This window comes from Pinus tabuliformis, chromosome 7, assembly GCF_031772625.1.
Source record: "Pinus tabuliformis cultivar Carrire ecotype Pingquan chromosome 7, CPIR1, whole genome shotgun sequence".
In the NCBI taxonomy this organism is placed as follows: Eukaryota; Viridiplantae; Streptophyta; class Pinopsida; order Pinales; family Pinaceae; genus Pinus; species Pinus tabuliformis.
Genome location: NC_142293.1, coordinates 1,930,052,429 through 1,930,079,693, shown reverse-complemented (window position 1 = coordinate 1,930,079,693; position 27,265 = coordinate 1,930,052,429).

Here is a 27,265-nt window from a genome sequence, read left to right as displayed (position 1 = left end):
TTCCTCCACTTTGAGACGATAAGTGCCAGTACGGACTTGTGCTCCCAAGTACCATCGAGTATATATTGGGAGACCCCTATAGGCATAAAACCTTTATCCATAGGAAGCCGTGTCGGCCGCCCTACTGATCGCAATGCACCGAACACAGCATTCGGGAAGATTGACTGCCGTACCCTAAAAAGTATTCTGCAGTTTTGCAATTGGTTTGGTACTCCCTCTACCTAGACCTCTAGAGCAGTCCCTTTCGTTCCTTTTCATACTCCTTAATGGAAAAGGTCCATCTGAGCACTTGTCACTTCAGGCTCATTAAAAATCAAAGGAGACTAGAGTCATCTTTTGTTTTTTCTCGACTCTTTAAAACTGAAAAAACAAAGTTGTGTCAAAAGCGTCTAAAATTCATTTAATACGGAAACACACTTTCCCTTTTATTTTAGTTGATCGAGTAATCCGCAATCATGGAAGAAAGTCAATTGAAACCCCGTCATTCGCGGAGGCTTACGAGTCAACCGTCTTTGTCTCCGGAAGCGAAACCAGTACGAACAAAGAGAACTCGTTTAACCAGATCCAAGTCTCCTATCAAAGTTAGAACAAGTGTTCCAACGACATTAGAGACTCCGGTTACTCCAAACATTTCTGGAATCCCTGCCTCAACAGAAGAAGTTCAGTAGCCACAGAAGGACAGTGATACTGATCCTAGTTTGAGAACAAGCACTTGCGTTACTGAACCAATTCCATCCATAACCGGTTCGGAGAGTCTTACTCTTCAAACATCTGTCGCTACCTCTTCGGCACCAGAAATATTTTACGGACCTGACGGTCTTTCCCTTCCACCTGGTCTGATTGCGATAGAAGAAATTGTAGAAGATCCGCAAGCAAGTACTCCAACGCATTTTGGAGTCGGGATCACTCTATTTCCTTCGACATCAGAAGTAAGTCTACCACTAGTGGAAGTTCCTATAGAATCGCTAGGTAATCTTTTGGATAGACTACAAATGGCTGAACAACCGTCAACATCTAGGACTGTGTCTTCCGACACAGCGACGACAGAACTCCCTGCTGTCACTCCAATAATGTTTGCCGGCATACCATCTGTCCCGACTAGCTCACAATCGCTAGAAGGAGCCCACCCAGGGGCTATTTCGACAGTCTGGTCCGTTCCTGTTTGTTCATCCAGAATAATATCCGGAAACTCTTATGTTGATTCTCAACAAATTGATCCATTTGGAGGTCAATTTGGGCAGCCCAGTCCCCAAGGGCAAACAATTCCCTTGAGTTTTGGATTACCACCGTATGGGGGGCAGTACACCTTTTCATTACCACCTCTGGGAGGATATCCATACGGGAGTTCACAACAGCATTCAGGTTATACTGGAATTACCTCAAGTGGTTGGGTACCTATACTACCTCAACAACTAAGAGTTGTATATTCGATGCAACAATGCGTACCTGTTTCGAACATACCGACTACGCCAGCTATTGTGACGGTGTCGCAAGTTCAAGCGCTGCCTGTTGTATGTCAACCTCAAGTTTCTCAGGTTGTAATACAACAGCCCCTTGACCCTGCGACTCAACCACAATCACCAACTAGTGGGGCGACACAGGCCCAGACGGGTACAATTACCCCTCACCTTGGTCAAACGGTTAGTATCGGGCAACAACACCTGGCTTCACAACCGTGGCTGGTGCAATACCAACAACCACAATTCCAACAAGTATACCAAGGTGCTGAGCAATAGATCTTTGCAAACAGTGGACAGCCGTACATTCAAAACGGTCAAAATCAACCATTTTATAATGGTCAAGTCCACCAACCTTACCAAACATACCAGCATCAAATGCATTATGCCGGTATGCAAAGACCAACTGCTCAGGCAATTCCATCGTATCCTGGGTATGCTTCACCTAACCTGAATCAACAGCTACCGTTCGTGGCAACTTTAGAGTTACCTGATTTAAACCGGTTAACAAACGATCCAATTGCTTACGCCCCTTGGTGGCCAACGATTCCGCATAAACTTCCATCAGATATTCCTAAATTTAATGGAAATCCAGGTGAAGATCCATCGAATCACGTGATGACATTTCATCTATGGTGTTCATCAAACACTTTAAATGATGATTTGATAAGGCTTCGCCTTTTTCAGAGGACGTTAACGGGTCCAGCGGCCAAATGGTACATTGAATTGCCTAGAGCTTCGTTCGACAACTTCAGCACCTTAGCCACAACCTTTTTAACCCATTTTCAATTACCAATAAGGTATGAAACGGGAACAGAACTGCTTACCAACTTCAAACAGACAACAGCCACTCACATATCAGATCATATACATGAGTGGCGACGTCGTCGTAGGATGGTAAAAACGTACGTTCCCGATCAGCTATTAGCTGAATGGTTTATCAAGTCATTACTGCCTTCCATCACGGAAGATGTGGCAAAAGGGGGAGTCGTAACAGAAGAGCAAGTGATCTCTCGTGCACAATATTTGGATTTGATTTACACTCAGTCCGGCACGCTCTACGACAAAATACCTGATGCCCCTAGACCGGAATCCTCGATTCCTCCTCCTCCTAAATCGAACAATGACTCTCACGCCGGCGATGGCGTGATTGGCACAATAGACACGAAATCGACAAAGGCCACATCCAAAAAGGCCCGTAAGGTTTCAGGTCAAAATGCAAAAGACGAACTTCTTGCTTCGGAAGTAAATGCCGTATCGACAGATAAAGGCAAAGAAACCAAACAACCAGGAAGCAAGAAGAAAGGAAAAGGGAAGAAGAAGAAACAGGATGAACAATCTCCCGAAAAATCTTCTTCAAACCCTCCTGGAAATAAGAAACCCCCTTCAAGGTGCATGATATGCGACGAGGATCATTCGATGAGAGAATGTCCATACAAAGCTGAGCTTAAGAGATTCTTTAAAAGTTCGAAAACCTCAGTAGTGTTAACCGATCTGTTTCCGAATCCAGGAACAAATCTGGTTGAAAGTGGAAATGCTTCCCCGTATCAGGTGTTAATGTTGTCGATTTCGAAACAGCAGAATGATGCTTTGATTTCAACAAGGAACAAAGATTACAGTAATCCGCAGTTGTCGAACAACAAGGATAAAGATCAACCAAGTAGTTCGACAACAACTTCGACAGAAGTTGTACCACCCACCATCCCTGAATTGACAATAAAACCACCGAAGGGAGCAGTACACAAGTCGACATTTAATCCTCGCACTAGAGCGGCGCAGCATTATAACATAGTGGAAGATTTGGCCCAATCGCCATCCGCTATGTCAACTCTTGAAGTACTACAAAACTGCCCATCCCAAAGGCAGGCTTTGTTATCGGCCATTGGTGGGATTGATCCAAAGGATTCCAATCTTGTATCCTTCGACCACAAAGGGTACGATCCTCAGTTACCAGCTCAATTAGCTTTCCTTGTCCAAGTGAAAGCCCTCAACAAAACTATTCACCGAACAATTATTGATGAGGGGGCATCTACATGTATTATGTCGATGAGTTGCTGGAAAACTTTAGGATCTCCAACCTTGTCGCGATCTGCGACAACATTAAAAGCATTCGACGGAAGGACATATACCCCGTACGGTATCCTAAATAACTTGAAAGTTGAACTAGGAGGGAGAACAGTAGAAATAGATGTTGAAGTCATCGATGGGAATCTTGATTACAACATCCTACTAGGATGACCATGGATATATGCCATTGTTGTTGTTGTGTCGACCTATTTTAGAAAGATTGCATTTCCCTTTCAAGGAGGGATTACAATCGTCGACCAACAAAACTTCCTCCCCAATGGTTCTCAAGTTACAGGAAGCATTCCCATGATCCATGGAAGCCCCCATTCGCTTCAGAATATCGGAGTAGGCCTACTAAAAGATCCTATACTAATGGGAAATTTCGCTCTTCCACCTCCAATTAATTTGGCGGAAGTAGCGTCGATAGGAACCTACAACATGATATCTTCCGCAAAGATCTCAGAAAACGATATCAACATGGATCATGCAATGGTTTTGCCCCCGAGCCCAATGGAAATATTATAGCAATCAATGTTTCTGGCATGGGAGGCAAACCCAAATCAACGCTCATCAAGCGTTTGGATGGATAGGTCTAGAGAATATGGTACTCCTTCAGATCCTTGGTCGCAAGTGCATGACACCGACGAAGGAATTCTCCAAGCTATGGTAGTTGAAGGAGCACCATGGAATGATTCCCACCATCGTTCTCTTCTTCCGAATTACGAAGAAGATACTCAAAATGACCTTTACCATCCTTCGGTAATTGATTTTCTATCAAATACTGTAAATACGGTGGATTCCGAGCGAAACTTATCCAACATAGAGGAGACTATAGCCATAAATATCTCGACCAAAACAGATGTTGTAGAGAATATTTACGTCGGCAAATGTTGTTCTCCTTCAGAACTGGAAATATATAACGCTCTCTTTCGCGAATTCAGAGATGTCTTTGCTTGGTCATACAGTGAAATGCTAGGCATCGACTCGAGTATCGTTGAACACGAAATCAAGATGTATCCAGATGTTAAACCGGTACGGCAACGGCTGAGGCAGGTGCACCCCAAGAAAGCCGCTGCCATTAAGGTAGACGTTGAAAAACTCCTCCATGCTGGTTTCATCTACCCGGTTCCGCTAACCGATTTGGTATCGAACATTGTCCCGGTTATGAAAAAACAAGGGACAATTAGAGTGTGCGTCGACTATAGGGATGTAAATCAAGCTTGTCCAAAAGACAACTACCCTACACCCTTCATTGACCAGATAATTGATGAATGCGCCGGATGCGAAATCTTTTCATTCATGGATGGATTCTCCGGGTATAATCAAATAAATATCCGCCCACAGGACCAGTCAAAGACTACATTCATTTGTCCGTGGGGCACATTCGCATATCGAAAATTACCCTTTGGTTTAAAGAACACGGGGGCGACGTTTCAGAGGGCAATGAATTATGCCTTCCATGACATCAAAAGCATCGTTCAACCTTATCTCGACGATCTTCCGGCTCATTCGCGAAAGTGGACTGATCATCCGTAGCATTTAAGAGCGATATTTCTACGTTGCCGACACTACAAGATACGACTCAATCCACACAAATGTGTATTTTGCGCCAGTTCTGGTCGTTTACTTGGCTTTGTAGTCTCCAAGGATGGGATTCGTCTCGACCCTTGTAAGGTCCAGGCAATCATGAATTTGCCTCCACCTTCGAATTTGCTTCAGATTCAGAAACTCCAAGGGAAAGCAAACTTTCTGAGGAGGTTCATTCCAAATTACGCCGAACTTGCTAAAGGTTATACACGTCTTTTGAAAAAGGGGGTACCCTTTAACTGGGATCAGGTCGCGCAAGCTTCCTTTGATGCTTTAAAAGATTCCCTAATGAAAGCATCATTAATGTACGCCCCTGATTATCAAAGAGACTTTAACCTGTATCTGGTTGCAGCAGATACGACCATCGCGATGGTTTTAGTTCAAGAAGTAGATGGAATAGAACATCTTATTTATTATTTAAGTAAGAACTTAAATGATACAGAAAGAAAATATTCTTATGTTGAAAAACTAGCGCTTGCAGCAGTTCAAGCGATTCAAAGATTTCGACACTATGTCCTCTTTCGGAAAACTACCATTCTGTCAGATTGCAACCCCATGACTTATGTATTGTCACGATAGTTGCTGGGGGGCAAATATTCAAAATGGATAGAAATCCTTCAAGATTTTGATCTGGAATTTGTAAAATCCAAGTCAAAGAAAGCTCTAGTTTTCGCAGAATTATTATGCGATCTCCCATCGTCGTCCAACGATGAAACATCCGAAGAATCAATTGTGGATGAAAGTTTGTTTCTAATATCTACAAGCAATGAGTGGAATGGGGATATAATCATTTATCTCCAAACCCAAAAATTCAGGCCAAATACCTCTCACTCTGAACAAAAACGTATTTGATACTAAGAAAAAGACTACATGATCGTCGGTGATACACTTTACCATCGTGGTATTGATACAGTTCTGAGGAGGTGCCTCACCCATGAGGAAGCCGAAAAAGCCCTGAATGAGTGTCATTCAGGCGCGTGTGGGGGGCATCAAACTGGATATGCTACAACACAAAAAATCTTACGAGCAGGATACTTCTGGCCAACCATGTTCAAATATTGCATAACCGCAGTCAGAAGTTGCCATGCTTGTCAAATTTTTGATAGCAAAACCAGAAGACCACCCGCACCTTTACAGCCAATAGTTGCTGTTGGGCCATTCGCCAAATGGGGCATCGATTTCATGACATGTAACCCCACCTCGACCGGGGGGCATGGGTATATTATAGTCGCAGTTGACTATTTTACAAAATGGGCCGAGGCGATGCCTACATTAGATAATACTGGTGAAACAGCTGCCCTTTTCTTTTTCAATCATGTAGTCGCCAAATTCGGCGTACCACAGGCTATAGTCACAGATCATGGATCGCATTTTCGCAATCACATGATGGTTGAATTAGCTGCCAAACTAGGGCTATCTCACGACAGCTCTACTCCATATTATCCGCAGGCCAACGGACAAGTTGAAGCAATCAACAAAGTCCTGAAGCGCATGCTGCAAAGGATGATCGGAGTTCACAAAAGAAGATGGCACCTAATCCTGTACTCAGCTTTGTGGGCTTACCGAACATCGGTAAGGAATGCGACTGGGTTCACACCCTTCCAACTGGTATATGGCCTGGAAGCAGTCTTACCAGTCCAGTGTGAAATCTCGTCTCTCAAACTCGCAATCGATCTCCTCCCCGGAACTTCAGAAGAAGAAGCTCGTTTCTTGGAATTAATCCAATTGGATGAAACCCGTCGTGACGCCGCGTTGGCCAACGAAGCCCATAAGAAACGAGTCAAGGCACAGTTCGACAAAAATGTCAAACCCCGTGTCTTCTCGGAAGGTGACTTGGTCCTGCTTTACGACCAGGAATCCGATAAGTTGGGAGCAGGTAAATTTAAGTCTTTATGGATGGGTCCTTACATTGTTAAGCGGGTGTTAGCAAAAGGAGCCTACGAGTTGATGGATTACGACGGGATTCCACTGGCGCAACCTCGTAATGGGTTGTACCTCAAGCGTTACTACGCCTAGTGGTAACCAATATGCTTTTGTTATATTTTTGTTTTCGCTAAGAGTGTTTGTTTTGGTCGAGTAATCCACCTTTTTACATTTATTGCAGATGTCAAACCCATTGGAACCATGTGTTGGATATGCCGACGGAGCAAGTCGTAGTTCGCGGAACCTGTCCTCCGCAGCCTAGGCCATTTTTGATCCAAGCAGCGAGTTAGTAAGTTTCAGAGGTGTATGTATTGGTCGATCAACGAACAATATCGCTGAATATAGCGCGTTGATAGAACTTCTCTCTAATGCCATCACTCATGGTATACGCCGACTAATCGTCAGGCTAGACTCACAACTCGTAATACTGCAACTCAATGGTATATATTCCGTCCGAAACCCAGCTATTTATCGCATGTTCCTAAGGGTTAAGATTTTGGAAAGACAATTTGATCTTATTCAATACCAACATATTTCCAGAAACTTAAACACATTAACCGACTCATTAGCAAACTATGTGTTAGATAGACATTTGCAACATTTATAAAAAGAAACACATCATCAATGTTCTACATGTGGATCACATAACTCAATCAGAATAAAACTCCGAAAATCAAAAATACATATATAGCTGTTTATGGTTTACACATAATGTTCTGTAACCAAGACAAAATCAGTCACACGACCTAAAACTCAAAATGCTAGGGGGCACCCTAGTCTAATGATGCTTGTGATAGCAAGTCACAGCCTGTGCGATCATGCATAAGAGATGAGTCCATCGTCTGGGCACACCAGTAGTATGCCGCTGTAACTACAAAGGTAGCTCGTCGATCCTCACATCTGGAATACCGAGAGTAAGGCTCTCAACCTGCTCCTGCACAGCTGTAAGAGTCTCGGCCACATCGAGGTCACGAAGAATAACCCTTCCGGCGGCCTCTCTTGCTGGGGCAACAGCTGGTACTCTCACGCGAACTACTGGACGAACAGGACCAACATCTGCATGTACACATGAGTTTGATTAGAGTCTTGATAGAACAAAGCACAAGGACATTATAAACGAAAACAGTAAACAACAATATGGTCAGAGATTTTACCAATAGCACCCCACTGCTCGCCATCCGGCAGTACCAAATCTGGATCACCCCGGAAGTCCATGCCAGCATATGGATACTCGGAATAGACCATATCCTGATGATCAAACCACCTGAAGAAGGTATCAGAAAATGAAATCTGAGATTGACCAGCATGCCTAGACATATGGTCAACCCATCTCTGCATGCGTGGTTCAGTAGGAGAAGGTAAATCGAGTGCAATGTACTGCGGCTGCATCAGTGGTATCTTCTCCAAGGCAAAGGCGGTCAAAATAGAACAGAACCCAAAGTTCTTCAACTTCTCATTCTTTATCTTGGTCAATTGTTCTTTCATTACAAGAAGTACTGTGTCGCACCAGTTGAACACCTTCGGTTGGAGGCATTCCAAGGCATGCTGCATATAGGATCTGTTGGCTACATGAAGAGATGCGCTACCGGCCATCCTACCAAAAGTAAATAGGATAGTCCTAAGGGACCTATCAATGACATCACGGATGATGATCTTGCCGTCTTTACTCGGCTAAGATCCTTCCCTACAATACTGGCGGACATAATCTCTCACAGAATCACCTCCTCGGGCCGAACCTGACAAAGACATGGGGGCACCCCGCCTCGACAAGCCAGTCAAGAAATAGATGTCTACTGCAGTCAAGGGGATGGATTTGCCCCTAATCTGGAAAACCTGGTTGATAGGATCCCAAGAGTCAAGCAAATACTTCAGCAAGTTAATCTGTTGTCTCATGCTAGAGATGCGGAAGAACTTCAGCAAGCCACAATTCCGTAGCGCGTTCACTGTAACAGGATCATGTAGGGAAATCATGTCCTCTTCTTCATGTTCTCGTTCTCGCCATGTAAGGGTCATTTTGCTCCAATATCTCTGCAAAAACAAACAAGAGAGGAGATTAGATCCTGATTTTGATGAGAAACAGGTAAAAATTCCATCAAAAACTATGCAACAACTTTCCTTTCTGCGCCCAACGCACCTGCAACAGTGTTACAGGTGCGTTGAATGTCAAACTGCCTTCATAAAGACCAACATTCAGCGCAGGTTTCGATGTGCCCAGGGTGCGTTGATGGCAGAACGAGCCCATCAAACCCAGAGGCTCAGAAAAGTAGGGAATAAAGCACAGAATGCAAAAAGGAAACCATGAAATGAAAGAGCTCAGGTTTAGCTCCTACCTGGTCCAGACGGCGCCGAGAATCGTCCACAGAATCTCCCGAAATCAGCTGATGAAAATCGAGGGGGAAAACACCTCCAAAGCTCCAACAGACCAAGTTCAAATGAAATGGTAAAATGAGAGGTAAAAAACACCTTTTAATTACTTTTACGTAGTTCGAAGTAAAGTATTAGCGTTTTAATCTCGTTTTCAAGGCAAATATTGTTCATTTCTAACTAGTTTGATGAAGCATTTGAAAAATATAGTACTATCTTTGGAAGGACAAAGCTATCTATGGTCAAAATCAAAACAAGACCACTTAATCGAGCAGTTTTAGCGCATAGTTCAAGCTCGTTAAAAAATAAACATAAGATCGAGCAGTGTTTACCGCAAGGTTCAAGCTCGTTAAAAAATAAACCCAGACCGAGAAAATGTTTCCACCCGCGTTTAAGCTCGTTAAAAAATGAACTATTCCCCAGGTAAATAACCACCGTGAATGAAACATTTTCAGCCATTAAAGCCTTGGTCGTGTTTGCACCGTCACCTCCACTTTTCCATTGGCCGATCATTCACCTCCATTTGATTGTTTACCCATTTTGAGGAACAGCTGTGAAGAGTGATTTCACTAGCCATCCTTGTGACACTGCCATGATTGGAAAATTCCAAACCTTATCTGGAATCAGCTACTACCCATTTTATCACTCGTTCCTCAAAAGACGAGTCTTCTTTAAGCTCTTTTCATCTGACTCGTAAAATATGAAAAGATTGCCGATTTTTGGCCTTCCAGCTCGTTAAAGCGACAGGAAGTGCTATCCCTCCTCTAGATTTTAATCTTTTTGGACCTGAGGGATTATTGCACAAAAATATCGAGTGCTTGTTTTGTTCGGCTCGTTAAAACTATCGAAAATTCATCCCTTCTGTATTGTTTTATACATTTTCGGACTTAAGGGATTAGATGACGAAAAAGGAATTCCGGAGTTATCTTTACGTACCTTTTCAGACTCTCTAAAAATGAAAAGGACCGACTTATCTTTGTCGTTAGACTCGTTAAAAAGATTAATAGCGACAAACTTGTCTTTAGACGAGAACGAGTTTCACTATCGCTAGGCTCGTTAAAACATAGCGATGGGTTTGCCCGAAGGGCAAATTATAGAACAAGCATATGTTATCCTCCTCAAGCTTGACAAAAATAAAGAGGTACTGGTCAGAAATGACTGGGGAAAAATTGGGAAGAAAACTCAAAGAAACTTTATTGGTAGCAAGTCGCTCTTGAACATGACACTTCCACTCCGTGCCAGAGTCGGGTTGGGTTGTTTCATTCATCGGTCACATCACCATGGTCACGCCATACCATCCACATTTGGGGTAAATGCTACCGATCCATCAGATAAGTGTCGCTGACATGTTCAAGAGAAGTCATCCAGAGAAGTCACTCGTGTCCCATCCACCACCATACATTATACTTCACTCTTTCATGACCGCCGCCCTGAACCGTATATCACCAGATCGTTTTCACCTCCATTTGCTCTGTTCCGTGTCATTGATGTTGTTATAGACATTTTTGTGCCTTACAGCTTTGAGCATGAAATGTCCATAATCCAAGGGATCCAAAGTCCCTAAAAGAGTTGTTCCTGCCCCTAAAGGAACAAGGTCAACCAATGACAGCTTCTCCCAGAAGTTCTCCACCAAAAACCACTCAGAACTAGTCAAATCAGGATCAGTTCAGATGCTCTACTAGCTGCCTACGTTGCAATGCACCCCAGTACACTAGCTAGGTGCATTGAAACGCACCTAAATGCACTACCAGTGTGCGTTGAGCGAGAAATGCCAAATGGCAATGTCATTCCGCGAGGTGTACAGACACTGGAAGCTTCCAGAATCTTCCTCAATGACACTTGCCTCAATGAATTCGACCAGTGATGAGTAAGAGGCTCTCAGCCTCCAAGTGGAAGCAAGAACTGACAGAGAGAAGCCACAAGTCAAAACATAAGCTGACTCATCCTCTCTGCTTACATCTATATATGGATCCCTCATCCTAGAGATCCAGAGGCTGGAATTTTGTACTTTGCAGAGAATTGTTGTTGGTTTGAGATTGAGATTAGTGCATTGGGTGATTTATGCTTTGTTGGAGGAGAGGAAGGGATTCCTTTGCTGGAAGGTAGATGCTGGATCGGGACACACTTGGTTGTATCTCCTCTTGGACTTTCTTATCATATCAATAAAACTATTTGAGTTTCTCCTATATGCTTGTATATCAATGATGCTTTGTTATATATGCATGTTTAGCTTAAATCTGATCCTAAGCTAGTTATGAATGTAAATCTATGTCTTTTGTGTAGTTTTCCCCTTTTGTGATCTTGCAGGAACTTGGTGAAGCTGGACCAGTAAGGAAATCATGCAGCGGGAAGCGAACAAAGAGGAGAGCGATTGGATCGACAAACTAGCGAAAGACACAGGTTAGTTACATCCTTCCTCTTCGTTTACATTTCATAAAGAAGAATACGAAAATAGTTTTCCTTGTTTGTTGCTAAGGCACTATCACACCTTAGAGTGGGATAGGGGCATTCTGAATGGATACTTTTCCCAACAACAAATTGGCGACTCCGCTGGGGAACGTATCTAGTTAGTTTATTTGTGTTTCTGTTGTTGTTCTTCTCATAAACTTAGGAGTGGCAAATCGAACTGCATTTGCCATTTACAAATTCAAAGTAGAGATCTGCTACTCTAGTCCATTCACTGGGCCTGTTTATGATCTGAACAGCTGATCCACAAATGCTCTAACAACCCTTTGTGATAGCTCTTAGTCCTCCTTTAAATCATCCCTCTAATTGTAACTTATTGATAGCTTTTGTCCGGCCCAAAACCATAGATCAAACTGCAAACCGTGACCCAGAACCCGGAGACAATTCTCGTTTCTGCTTCAGCACAAGCTCTGTGAAGAGGTTCTGCATTTCAACGCAGGTCCCGAGAGGGCTACCTGCGCTGCAATTCAGTTTCTCTATGCAACAGTTGCGCTGATCAGCCTTTGCCCTGTGCAGCTGTGGTTCTTTACTTCTTTTTGCTTAGTTTTGTCTCTGTTTTGCAGCCTGTTATCAGTGAGTGTACCTATCTGAAAACCCCTCTTATTTGCCTTAATTCCGCCTCAGTTGTATAAAAGAAACTGTATTTGTTTTTTTGTATTTGTTACATCATTTGCAGTTTCCCATTACAAAAGTAAACTAGTCATATTGTCGCCCTTAGATCTAGACCTGTCGTAAGTGTCGTTTTGATCTTAGGAGTAAGTTTGTTTGCTGTTGACAGTTGATTACACTTTTACTTTTGTCTTTTGGTTTGAATTTATGAATTTCTAGTGTCGAAACAAGTGTTTACTTCAAAATCATAAAGTGTCGTAATCGTCTTTTTGATTTCGAAAGAAGCTTGTTTGTGTTTTTCACTTGAAATCGAATTCAAATTTGTACAACAGCTTTCTTTTTAGGCATCAATATTAAGAAAGTGAAAACAAATACATGCATATGTGCATTTGCATTTTGACAGTTTGTATGGATTGATTTAGGAAAAGTGCATTTACAGTGTGCTCTATGCTCTTTGAGAAAAGATTGTGTCTTTCTTTTCCCCTTGTAGCTAGGATTTTCATTGTTGAAAAGAGATAAAAGCTTGCTTATCATCTTTAGACTGCATTTAGGAATTGTATCTACATCTCGTGGTGATCCAAAAAGGCAAACTTCTAAGAAAGATCAACCTAAAATAAATTGAATGAACTTAACAACGCTTTGTAACTTAACGCACAACATAGAGGTCTAGGCTAGAGACGTGTTCCAGCGTCGTAAAACCTGGTAACTGTTGCATCACTGATGGTTGGGTGATTCCTCTTGAGAGACAACAAGTGCCAGTACGGATTGGGCTCCCACGTACCGTCAAGTATATATTGGGAGACCCCTATAGGCATAAAACCTTTATCCATAGGAAGCCGTGTCGGCCGCCCTACTGATCGCAATGCACTGAACACAGCATTCGGGAAGATTGACCGCCCGTACCTTAAAAAGTATTCAGCAGTTTTGCGAAAAGTTTGGCACACCCTCTACCTAGAACTCCAGAGCAGTCCCTTTCGTTCCTTTTTAGACTCCTTAATGGAAAAGGTCCATCTGAGCACTTGTCACTTCAGGCTCATTAAAAATCGAAGGAGACTAGAGTCATCTTTTGCTTTTTCTCGACTCTTTAAAATTGAAAAAGCAAGTTGTGTCCAAGCATCGTTAAAATTTATTTTAAACGGAATATTCATACCCTTTTTCCAACGTTGATCTTTAGGTTGAGAAAATGGAGCCTACCAACCAAGGAATTCCCCTTGGTGGAAATCCTAGTCCCTTCTCCTCTTGGGGAGATGTTGGTGCGCCCCATATGGCCACATTGTCGCTTCCAGGACTGACAATTGGCCTGCCGGTCTGGCTCTTCTCAACCAATGTCGTTCAGAACACCACTATTCCTGAACAGTCGAATCAACAATTAGACGAGTCTAGAATTTCCCACCAACCTTCTACTTCCTCTAATTCTTCTTCTCTTCCTTCCTCTTCGCGTGACGGGGCTAGTAAAGCTAAAAACCAAGTTCCCAAGGAGAAAAAGGAAAAGAAGAAGAAAGAGAAAAAGAAGAAGGAGCCAAAGGCAAATAAGGGAAAACAAGTGTTTTCTAATGAAAATCCACACACAGCACTGACCAGGCCTAAATCGTCATGTGTCATCTGCAAGGGAGACCACTTTCACAGAGATTGTCCTTGCATCCCTCGGATACTAAGGGACTGGTCTCCCCGTTTTCACAATCCGGTGTCGTAAACCTCTGATGGCCATGTTGAAAGTACACCGTCAACTAGCGAAAGTGAAGTTCCAGGACAAAAAGGGAGAACTAGACCTCCCTGTAGATTGTGCGAAGGCGACCATGCCCTCCACCGCTGTCCCTTCTTAGATGAGGCTAAAAGAGTCTTGGAAGATTGTTCGGTTTCACCGTTACGACTTCCTCCTGGATATAAAAAACTCTTACCAAGTCCTTCGTTAGTTGAGAATCCAGTTGGCCCGCTCAAGTGGTCAGCTGAAGCATCTATCATTGAAGATAAACCAACTGAATACATACCAGACGAAAGTCAAAAGGTCGAGGCGGAAGTTGACACGATCTTGCCTTCAGAGGTTTTATCTTCGAATGATACAGTCACTGAAGAGAATAAGGATGACACCGTCCAAATTCTCTTCATCAACATAGACTCCGAAGAACACGGGGGCAATCCACCCATTCCTTTATCGCAGGAAGGAAGTTCGTCAGAGCGATATCCGACCGTCTACTCAGTCCCACCACCAAGCAACCTAGTTGTATCCTTCGACTGGAACCATTCCGAATTATCGTTCAAATATACAGAATGGTCATGGCTGGCACCATCATTGATGAGGGGGCATCTGTGAGTATCCTTTCCTCTATTGCTTGGAAAGCGCTTGGTTCGCCATCGCTTTTTCCTGAGATGAGAAATCTGATAGGCTTCGATAAAGGAACTAGTCAACCTTTAGGGATCCTCCCCAATGTGCCTATCACATTGAAAGGGAAGACCGTTCAAATGAACGTGATGGTCGTTCAAGGGCCCTTGGATTATAACCTACTCCTTGGACGAGACTATATTTATTGCATGGGAGCCATCGTCTCCTCACTCTTTAGAGTAATGTGTTTTCCTCACGAAGGAAGAGTGGTCAAGCTCGTGGACCAGCTTTCATTTCCCGGATCACGCATCGCAAATAGTCATATACCATCCCTAAATGGTCTCTTCACGCAAGAAATGTCTCAACCCACGATCTGTCCTCCCGATGAGCGCGAGTGATTCAGAGGGATATGACTGGAACCCAGGGGGGCATGCGTCCTGGTCTGCTTCAGTAGGAAAACTTTGGGTATAGGGTAGGTTTCCACGGGAGAATATGACTAGTCCGTACCCCGTCCGTGATTGGAAGAGGGGTTGTTCTAGAATAAGATTCTCTTGTCAAAGTTATGTGAGTTGGCGGGCTTCGTCGCTCACCTTTGTTTATCTCGGTAGACATCGCCGAAGAAGTGTTTTGTTTGCTGTGTGAATAGGACAATCTTTGGGTAACCTGTAAGAGGTAGGCCTCTCTCGGTAAAACAAATGTTTTGGCGGAAGTGAAGTAGAGGTAACCTTGAAATCATATTTTATACCTGGGGGCATGCAAACCTTTTGGAGTGCAAGCAAAGAGCGGTTATTTATCTGTTTTTGGGATTAGTCGTTTCCAAACTTGTATAAAGAAAGGATGTGGGGCAAAAATCTAAAAGTTGTCGTTTTATATGAGACATTCTTATCATATGACTGGACTAATTGAGCAGTTTTAGCACATAGTTCATGCTCGTTAAAAAATAAACATAAGATTGAGCAGTTTTAGCACATAGTTCATGCTCGTTAAAAAATAAACATAAGATCGAGCAAGTGTTTCAATCCGCGTTTAAGCTCGTTAAAAAATGAACTATCCTCCGGTAAATAACCACCGTGAATGTAACATTATCAGCCATTAAAGCCTTGGTCATGTTTGCACCATCACCTCCACTTTTCCATTGGCCGATAATTCACCTCCATTTGATTGTTTACCCATTTTGAGGAACAGCTGCGAAGAGTGATTTCACTAGCCATCCTTGTGACACTGTCGTGATTGGAAAATTCCAACCCTTACCTAGAATCAGCTGCTACCCGTTTTATCACTCGTTCCTCAAAAGACGAGTCTTCTTTAAGCTCTTTTCATCTGACTCGTAAAATATGAAAAGATTGCTGAGTTTTGGCCTTCCAGCTCGTTAAAGCGACCGGAAGTGCTATCCCTCCTCTAGATTTTAATCTTTTTGGACCTGAGGGATTATTGCACAAAAAGATCGAGCGCTTGTTTTGTTCGGCTTGTTAAAACTATCGAAAATTCATCCCTTCTATATTGTTTTATACTTTTTCGGACTTAAGGGATTAGATGACGAAAAAGGAATTCCGGAGTTATCTTTACGTACCTTTTCAGACTCTCTAAAAATGAAAAGGACTGAGTTATCTTTGTCGTTAGACTCGTTAAAAAGATTAATAGTGACAAACTTGTCTTTAGACGAGAACGAGTTTCACTATCGCTAGGCTCGTTAAAACATAGCGATGGGTTTGCCTGAAGGGCAAATTATAGAACAAGCATATGTTATCCTCCTCAAGCTTGACAAAAATAAAGAGGTACTGGTCAGCAATGACTGGGGAAAAATTGGGAAGAGACTCAAAGAACTTTTATTGGTAGCAAGTCGCTCTTGAACATGACACTTCCACTCCGTGCCTGAGTCGGGTTGGGTTGTTTCATTCACCGGTCACATCACCATGGTCACGCCATACCATCCACCTTTGGGGTAAATGCTACCAATCCATCATATAAGTGTCGCCGATATGTTCAAGAGAAGTCATCCAGAGAAGTCAACCGTGTCCCATCCACTACCATACATTATACTTCATCCTTTCATGACCGCCACCCTGAACCATATATCATCAGATCGTTTTCACCTCCATCAAAATCATTTGCTCCATTCCATGTCACTGATGTGGGATACATCAAGGCCCTCCTTTGACGAATCGCTTCTTGTCGACATCAGCTCATTATCCAAGAAGTTGATCTAGGAACACCCCTTCAGTACTTTGAAGCTTGCATGCCTCAATGGCAAGTTTCTCACTTCCGGCGACAGGTATACATCAATGACCTTCGACCGAAAGATTTTGCGTGGTGTTCGATGCCAAGTCCTTTATTCACACCACGTGAATTGTACTGCAGTACCTTGAGGGTCATTATCATTATCGGTGATTCCTCTCGCGCTTGTTAACAATTTACATCATTGACTGGTAATCAAGCGATGTCTTTCCATGTTCGACTTCAGAACATTTCTCACATGGATCGACTTGTACTTAGAGTGAAGATCGGACGAGATTGAAGACCCCGGATCTAGTTTCATCCATTCGGGTTGCGATATATATTCAGGAAAAATAAAGACATTGACATGTACACCATTGCAGCACAGATAACCATCCTACCAAAAGGATGATGATTTCATCAGAATCATCAGTCTACCATCAGACGATTGTCTGTCCTATGTACAGAAAAATGAATTTATAAAGCTGAGCATGGGAATGCCCGCCTCATCTAGATCATGAAAACATTATGAAAATAATGTATTGTATTGTATCTTATTACATGTCTCCTCCCAGCATTGAAAGAACTTCGAATCCTCCTAATAAAGCATTTCACCCGATAAACGACCTCATACTTTAGGGGGCAACTGTTATAGACATTTTTGTGCCTTACAACTTTGAGCATGAAATGTCCATAATCCAAGGGATCCAAAGTCCCTAAAAGAGTTGTTCCTGCCCCTAAAGGAACAAGGTCAACCAATGACAGCTTCTCCCACAAGTTATCCACCAAAAACCACTCAGAACTAGTCAAATCAGGATCAATTCAGATGCTCTACTAGCTGCCTGCATTGCAATGCACCCCAGTACACTAGCTAGGTGCGTTGCAATGCACCTAAATGCACTACCAGGGTGCGCTGAGCAATAAATGCCAAATGGCAATGTCATTCCGCGAGGTGTACAGACACTGGAAGCTTCCAGAATCTTCCTCAATGACACTTGCCTCAATGAATTCGACCAGTGATGAGTAAGAGGCTCTCAGCCTCCAAGTGGAAGCAAGAACTGACAGAGAGAAGCCACAAGTCAAAACATAAGCTGACTCATCCTCTCTGCTTACATCTATATATGGATCCCTCATACCAGAGATCCAGAGGCTGGAATTTTGTACTTTGCAGAGAATTGTTGTTGGTTTGAGATTGAGATTAGTGCATTGGGTGATTTATGCTTTGTTGTAGGAGAGGAAGGGATTCCTTTGCTGGGAGGTAGATGCTGGATCGGGACTCACTTGGTTGTATCTCCTCTTGGACTTTCTTATCATATCAATAAAACTATTTGAGTTTCTCCTATATGCTTGTATATCAATGATGCTTTGTTATATATGCATGTTTAGCTTAAATCTGATCCTAAGCTAGTTATGAATGTAAATCTATGTCTTTTGTGTAGTTTTCCCCTTTTGTGATCTTGCAGGAACTTGGTGAAGCTGGACCAGTAAGGAAGCAGGCAGGGGGAAGCGAACAAAGAGGAGAGCGATTGGATCGACAAACTAGCGAAAGACACAGGTTAGTTACATCCTTCCTCTTCGTTTACAGTTCATAAAGAAGAATACGAAAATAGTTTTCCTTGTTTGTTGCTAAGGCACTATCACACCTTAGAGGGGGATAGGGGCATTCTGAATGGATACTTTTCCCAACAACAGATGTGGGATTCATTAAGGCCCTCCTTTGACGGATCGCTTCTTGTCGACATCAGCTCATTATCCAAGAAGTTGATCTAGGAACACCCCTTCAGTACTTTGAAGCTTGCATGCCTCAATGGCAAGTTTCTCACTTCCGGCGACAGGTATACATCAATGACCTTCGACCGAAAGATTTTGCGTGGTGTTCGACGCCAAGTCCTTTATTCACACCACGTGAATTTCACTGTAGTACCTTGAGGGTCATTATCATTATCAGTGATTACTCTCGCCCTTGTTAACAGTTTACATCATTGACTGGTAATCAAGCGATGTCTTTCCATGTTCGACTTCAAAAAATTTCTCACATGGATCGACTTGTACTTAGAGTGAAGATCGGACGAGATTGAAGACCCCGGATCTAGTTTCATCTATCTGGGCTGCGATATATATTCAGGAAAAAGACATTGAAATGTACAGCATTGCAGCACAAATAATCATCCTACCAAAAGGATGATGACTTCATCAGAATCATCAGTCTACAATCAGACGATTGTCTGTCCTATGTACATGAAAATGAATTTATAAAGCTGAGCATGGGAATGCCCGCCTCAGCTAGATCATGAAAACAGTATGAAGATAATGTATTGTATTGTATCTTATTACAGGTCTCCTCCCCAGCATTAGAAGAAATTCAGATCCTCCTAATAAAGCATTTCACCCGATAAACGGCCTCATACTTTAGGGGGCAACTGTTATAGAAATTTTTGTGCCTTACAGCTATAAGCATGAAATGTCCATAAACCAAGGGATCCTAAGTCCCTAAAAGTGTTGTTCCAGCTCCTAAAGAAACAAGGTCAACAAATTACAGCTTCTCCCAGAAGTTCTCCACCAGAAACTGCTCAAAACTAGTCAAATCAGGATCATTTCAGATGCTCCACTAGCTAGCTGCGTTGCAAAGCACCCAAATACACTAGCTAGGTGCGTCGCAACGCACTTGAATGCACTACCAGGGTGCGTTGAGCTGGAAATGACAAGTGGCAGAGTCATTCCACGAGGTGGAGAGACAATGGAAGCTTCGAGAATCTTCTCCAATGACACTTGCCTCACTGAATTCGACCAGTGATGAGTAAGAGGCTCTCAGTCTCCAAGTGGAAGCAAGAACTGACAGAGAGAAGCCACTAATCAATTCATGAGCTGACTCATCCTCTTTGCATACATCTATATATGGATCCCTCACCAAGAGATCCAGAGGCTGGAATTTTGTACATTGCAGAGAATTGTTGTTGGTTTTGAGAAAGATATCAGAGTATTGGGTGATTTATGCTTTGTTGGAGGTGAAGAAGGGATTCTATGCTAGGAGGTTGATGCTGGATCAGGAATCATCGGTTGTAACTCCTCCTGGATCTTCTTGTTTTATCAATAAAACTATTTGAGTTTCTCCTACATGCTTGTATATCATTGATGTGTGTTATATTTGTATGTTTAGCTTAAATCTGATCCTAAGCTTTTTATGAACATAAATCCATGTCTTTGTGTAGTTTCTTTCTTCTGTGAACTTGCAGGAACTTGGTGACGCTGGGCAAGTGAGGGAGCAGATAGCTGGAAGCTGTCAAAGAGAAGAGAGATTGGATCAAAGGACTAGCGCAAGACACAAGTTGGTTCATCCTATTCATCTTCATTATAGTTCATAAAGGAGAATACAACAGTAGTTTTCCCTGTTTGTTTCTGAGGTCTCTGTCACAACCCAGTGGGATAGGGTCGTTCTGAATAGACACTTTTCCCGAAAACACTTCCTAGGACTTGAAGTGTGGCAAAAGCCAGGAGAAATTTTCCTATCTCAAGGAAAATATGTGGTGAAGATATTGGAAAGATTCGGAATAGTGGACTGCAAGCCTGTAACTACTCCGATGGAGCTTGACTTCAAGAAGTTAAGCGGTAGTGCTGCTGGACCTGTTTTACGAAATGCTACCGAGTATCGGCAACTCGTCGAAGCATTAATGTTCTTAGTGAACTCCCATCCAGATATATGCTTTGCAGTCAACACGTTGAGCTAGCATATGGCTGAACCCCACCACATACACTGGATTGGTGCCAAGAATCTACTGAGATATCTTCGTGGCACTATCACTTATGGGTTAAGATACATTGCCAAAGATGTGAGACTATTTGGATACACAGATGCTGACTGGGTAGGCAATGTGGAGGACCGTAAGAGCACTTCCGGGTGTTGTTTCTCCTTGGGATCTTCTTCGATATCCTGGATGAGCAGGAAAAAAAATTCAGTGGCTTTGAGCACCGCAGAAGCAGAGTATATTGCTGCTAGCATGGCTTCTTGTGAGGCAGTTTGGTTGCGAAAGCTCTTCAGTGAGTTGTTTGGATTCACATTGGATACCACTGTGATCCTTTGTGACAACCAAAGTGGGATTCGTTTGTCAGAGAATCCCGTATTCCATGATTGCTCCAAGCATATTGATATCAGATACCATTATATTCAAGATATGGTGCAACGGGGATCTATAAGGCTCCATCATATCGATACAGATGAACAGGTCGCCGACATTCTGACAAAACCCCTTGGGAAAGTAAAATTTCTGACTTTCCGTGAACAACTTGGAGTTGTTCAAAGACCCTCCAATGAGGGTCATGTATGATGCATTGAGCTCTGAGAGCTCCAGGGGGGTGCGGGGTGCTTCTTGGAGCAGCATATGACCACAAGATTATTCACTATCCCCTGGTGGTATACATGTACACCCCGTGGCGACATTGAAGCAGGATTGATGTGTTCTCCTGTGAGGCCTGGATTGATGTGTTCTCCATGGCAGCCTGGATTGATGTGTTCTCCATGGCAATTGTAGCAGTATTGATGTGTTCTCCTGTGAGGCCTGGATTGATGTGTTCTCCATGGCAATTGTAGCAGGATTGATGTGTTCTCCTGTGAGGATAAGATTGATTAGTTCTCCTGTCGAGGCAATCCTACCCATGTAGTCTGGGACTCATGGGAAGTACCTCTCATCTGATCAATGAGCAGGGAAATGAAGTTAGGGACCATAGTAGTACCGATGGACGCATCGTTGTAACTACCGTACTCCCTATGCTAGGATGACCTCCAATGATCTGGGATCAATGATACTGGTCTGGGACCAGTGGTAAGAGTTGTACCATACTATGACGCTGACTTCGGGTCGGTTGAGACTGGCCTGGGATCAGTGGTACATACTTTGAGACTGACTTTGAGTCAGTGGAGGATGAAATTGGTCCGGGACCATTGGAGTTGTACTCACTGTGATGCTGACTTTGGGTTGGTTGAGACTGGTCTGGGACCAGTGTTACATACTCTGAGACTAACTTTGAGTCAGTATGATACATCCTCGATCATTTCTTCTTCTTCATAATTCGGACAAAAGCAGAGTAGAACAGAACAATGCAAGAGCAGAGCAGAACAGAAAAAAAAACAGTACAGATCAGTGCAGGGCAGAACAAGACAAAGCAGAACAGACAGAATAGAGCAGAGTAGGGCAAGGGTCAGGCTGTACAGGGCAGTGCATTTGATGGATGAATAGTAACAACCGATAAACAGATTGCAGATGAAGTTCTCCATGGTTGAGAGGGAGTGTTAAAATTGGAAACCAGGGCAAAACTTCATGTGGGTCATCTTATTCATGGCTGATAATATTTTTATTAGATTCCTCTCGTCGAGAGGTGTAGGATTGATATAAAGATCATCCGATTTCGATAAGTATTCATGGAGATATGAATTTATTTTGATTATGGAATTATTATCAAGCCGACCTACAACTCATGTAGGCTCAGAAGCCCAACAGTCGCATCTATTCACCCACCAAAGTTGTGTATAAATATAAGAGGACTTTTCCTCATTTGGACTCACTCATCTCATCACATCTCTCTCTCTCTCTACTGTGCAGATATGAGTCTCTTCTCTACTACGCTGAAATGGGTCTCTCTCTCTCACACACGTGAAGCCGGAAGCTGTGGAATTTGAAGCTGCAACTGCAGAAGTAAATATTGACTTGCGTGGCCTAGAAGATCTCCTCTTTGGAACTGCGCTGTAGGTTCATCTGAACCTCCTTTGAAAGCCGCAACTTTTGGTGGTGGAATGAAGTCAATCCGACGAACGGTTTGCAAGATATCGACTGCCCTAGTTTGAAGCCGGAAACTACTGAAACTGAAGCGGCAACTGCAGAAGTAAACATTGACTTGCGTGGCCTAGAAGATCTCCTCATCTGAACTGCGTTGTAGGTTCATCTGAACCTCCTCTGGAAGCTGAAACTTTTAGTGGTGGAATGAAGTCAATCCGACTGTCGGTTTGTGAGATATGGTCTGCCCTAGTTTGATAATGAAGCCACTAATGTTGATGCTACTGATCTAGGGTTTGCTACTGCTGATATGAATCAGATTTATTGTACTGTTTCTCTCTGCTGAATTATTGAAGATAAAAGAAGATTTGATCAAAGGGTTTCCCCACACATTGTGGGGTTTGTCCCTGGCTAGCCGCCACATCTTGTGTCTCTTGTCTTGGCTTGTTTTCTATCGATCATTTAATGTTCTATCTGCACTTTACTTAATGTACATGTGATTGCTAATTTGTGGAATATAATAAGAAAAAAAAGTAAACTGTTATAAGCATAGAACATACCATAACTTAACAAAAACCCTCAGTTGTTACACCATTTTTCCCACATTTCATTTTTTGGGGGACAATTTTCCAAACATAATGGTGTCATATTTTTGTACATGTGTTTTGTATTTCTTAGTTTACAGTATATTTTTTCTGCAACATTTTTATGGTGAAAATTGCAGTTGTGATTTTATTCATTGCTTGTCATAGAAAATAAACTACTTAATAATTAATCAGTTAGAAGAATAATTTCTAGTTGTTGCAATAGTTAAAATTTTCACATTGTGTTCATGTTGGCTGACTTCAAAACCATGTTTCTCTAACTTGTAAATTCAATATTTGTTCAAAAAATAGGAGTTATAGGGTGAGAAAATACTCATTGGAAAGGACTTGAATTCCTCTACAAGCTTATGCAACAATATTCTTGAGATGGTATATCCTTTAACATCAATAACAAATATTCTTCCAACAATATCCTCCTTTCTTATTGATGGCAACACCCACCTCATATGTTGCTCCTATCATTATGTTGCTCCCCCTTGTCAACATGTTATTCCCTCTCAAGTGTTTCTCCCATTGTCATCATGCTACTCTTCTAATCATATTCTCCCCTTTGACATCAATAACAAAGGGATGCACTAATGGGATGCAAGAGAGATAAACCCCATCTTTTGACAAAGATGTTCAAATGCTTCTCAAGGTAGGGGTTTTTTTGAGGATATCTACAATTTATACGTTAGTGTTAAAATACTCCATTTTGATGTTCTACTCGGAAACTTGTTCTCATAGGAAGTGATACTTTATTGGGGTATGTTTTTTCTTTGAATTCATGACTGGATTATTTAAGAGGTTGATTGCATTGGTGTTGTCATAGTAGAAGGTGATAGGTTGCTTTGTCTCTATGTTGACATCCTTTAAGGCTTCTTTCATACATGGGATTTGTGTTCAACAATATGTTGTTACTATGTACTTGGCATATATCAGTTGTGGAGAGACGTATAGATGACTATTTCTTGCTAAGCCATGACACAAGGCAAACTCCTAAGAATAATGTGTTCCCACTGGTACTCCTTCAATCATCAATGCTTCTTTCCCAATATGCATCAGTATGTGTTGTCAAGGTAATATTTGTGTTGTTAGTGTACCATAATCCGAAATCAAGGGTGCCTTTTAGGTACCTCAGTATTCTCTTTATAGCTATCACATGAGATTCCTTAGGGTATTATTGGAATCTTGCCACCATTCCTATTGCATGCATGATGTTTGGTCATGAATATGTTAGGTATGAAATACCTCCAATCATTAATCTATAAGGAGTAGTATCCACCATAGGATATTCGTCATCCTTAGCTTGCAACTTGTAATCATAGTTGTGCTCACAATACCACATTCTTCCATCCCAAATTGCTCATGCATATGCCTAGCATATTTCGCTTGTGATATGAACATACTTGCTTTGGTTTGAGTGACTTGAAATCCAAAAAAGTAAGACAACTCACCAATCATTGAAATTTCAAATTCTTTTAACATGTTTTGGGAAAATTTGTGACTCATTTCATCATTATTTTCTCCCAAAGATCAGATCATCTATGTATACTAGTGTTATTAGCATATTGTCTTTGTCCATCTTCATGTAGATATTTCTTCCTGCAACTCCTTTCTTGAATCCTTATCATTGAAGATAATGATCAAGTCTAGTGTACGAAGCTCTTGAAGCTTGATTTAATCCATACAGGGCCTTCTTCAATTTGAAAACAAAATATTTCCCTTTTGCTAAGTCAAACCTTTTTGGTCATTCCATGTATATTTATTCCTTTAGATCGTTGTTTAGAAATATTGATTTCAAATCCATTTGATAGACTTTGAACCGTTTAAAGAAATAAAATGCCAAAAATATTCGTATGGCTTCTAATCAGGCAATAGGAGCGAAGGTTTCTTCAAAATCAATTCCTCAATTTGAGAGTACCCCTTGCACACCAACCTTGCCTTGTTTCTGATGATTTGTCCTTCTTCATTCATCTTGCTTTTAAACAACCACTTCGTTCCTATGACATTCATGTTCTTTGGACAAGGTACTAGTTCCCATGTTCCATTCTTTTCAATTTGATACATCTCTTCTTCCATTCGTTTTATCCAGTAAGGGTCCTTTCTTGCTTGAGTGAACTTTTTTGGTTCTGTTGTGGATAATAAGGAAATATCTTTTCTTTTTGGTGTATTTTCTATATTTCTTTGAGTTTGTATTCCATCATCTACATCACCAATAATTTTGTATTTTCAATGGTGTTTTTGAATGAAATTTACCCTGGATGGAGTTTGAGATGGTTACTTTTTATTTTCTAGCTCCTTTTCTTCTTTTGCAACATCTTCTTTTAAATCTCCAATGATAGGATCTTCTCCATTGATTTCAACTTATTTTTCAGTAAAATCTTCATCAATCTCTACATTAATATTTTTAGCTATCTGTCACAACTAATTGTTGTAGAATTTGTAGGCCTTGCTTCTTGTAGAGTACCCAAGAAAGATTCATTCATTAGCCCGAGAATCGAACTTGCCTAGTGAATCATCATTATTTTTCATAAAACACTTAATTCCAAATATTATAAAATATTTCGCTGAGTTAGGTCTTCCTTTCCATAATTATCTTGAATTTTTTTCACTATTTTCCCAGGGTTTCCCTGTTCATAGTATATATTGTTTCCCCAACTAATTCTCTCATAAATTTAGGTTGTAAATTAGCTTTTGATAGCATTGTTCTTGCATTCTCTTGTATGGATATGTTCTTTCTTTCAATCACTCCACTTTCTTATGGAGTCCTAGCAATAGATATTTCCCTCTTAGTTCCACAATTTTCACAGAATTCAATGAATTCCCTTGAGGTAAATTATCCACCTCTATCTGTCCTTAAACATTTGATCTTTGACTCACTTTCATTTTCGACTATTGTTTGAATATTTTAAAACATTCTAGTGCTTCTGACTCAAATCTTATGAAAAATACCCACGTCATTCTAGTATAACCATCAATAAATAATGTAAAGTACCTTTCTCATTATAGAGTTGGAGTTCTGTTTTGTCTTCACAGAGATGCATGAATGATTTCTAGAGGCTTTGATGATGACCACTCCTTTGTCATGAAGTTAGTCCTTATTTTCTTTCCATGTTGACATGGTGCACAAACAACTTTTTCAGGTTTTGAAATTTGCTAATCTTCACCAAATTATCAAAGTTTAGATGTCCCAATTGCTTGTGCCATAACCAACTTTCATTTGTTTGACTAAGGTAACATATTTCTTGCATATCACTGAGAATGTATATATTTTTTGTTATCCTCACTTCTTTTCCCACAAGTTTTCTTGAAGAAGACCTTCTTATTTCAAAATCCTTGGCATGAAAGATGATATCATGTCCTTGGCCACATATTTGGTCGACACTTCAAATATTGTGCTTATCTCCTTCAAAAAATAGTGCATTTTGTGCTTTTCCTTTACCATTTATGAGATTGATTGTGCCTTTTGTAATAATTTTAGCATATCCACTTCAAAAAGTCACATTTCCATCCTTCTTGTTTAGCGATATGAACTTATTTTGGTCACTGATCACATGCCTAGAACATCCAATATCTACAAACCATTTGTTTTCCTCATTTTGTGCAAACAAAGATAGGTCACACTATTTAGGCATGGGTTCTCTAGTCTTCCTTCTCTGTGCCATTTCTCTTGGTTCTAGTGGACAATTTTGTGCTTCATGACCTGGATTATTACATTTGGAGCATTCTAGACTATACTTTGAAAGAGGAGTAAATGAATTGTAAGTCCTGATCTATTTCTGTCTCCTTAAACTAATAGTCTCATTTTGGTAATTGATCCCATACTTTCTTGAATCAACATTATCATCTCCATAATCCTTGCAATGGTTAGCCTGATGACCAAATTTTTACAAAGGAAACAATGAC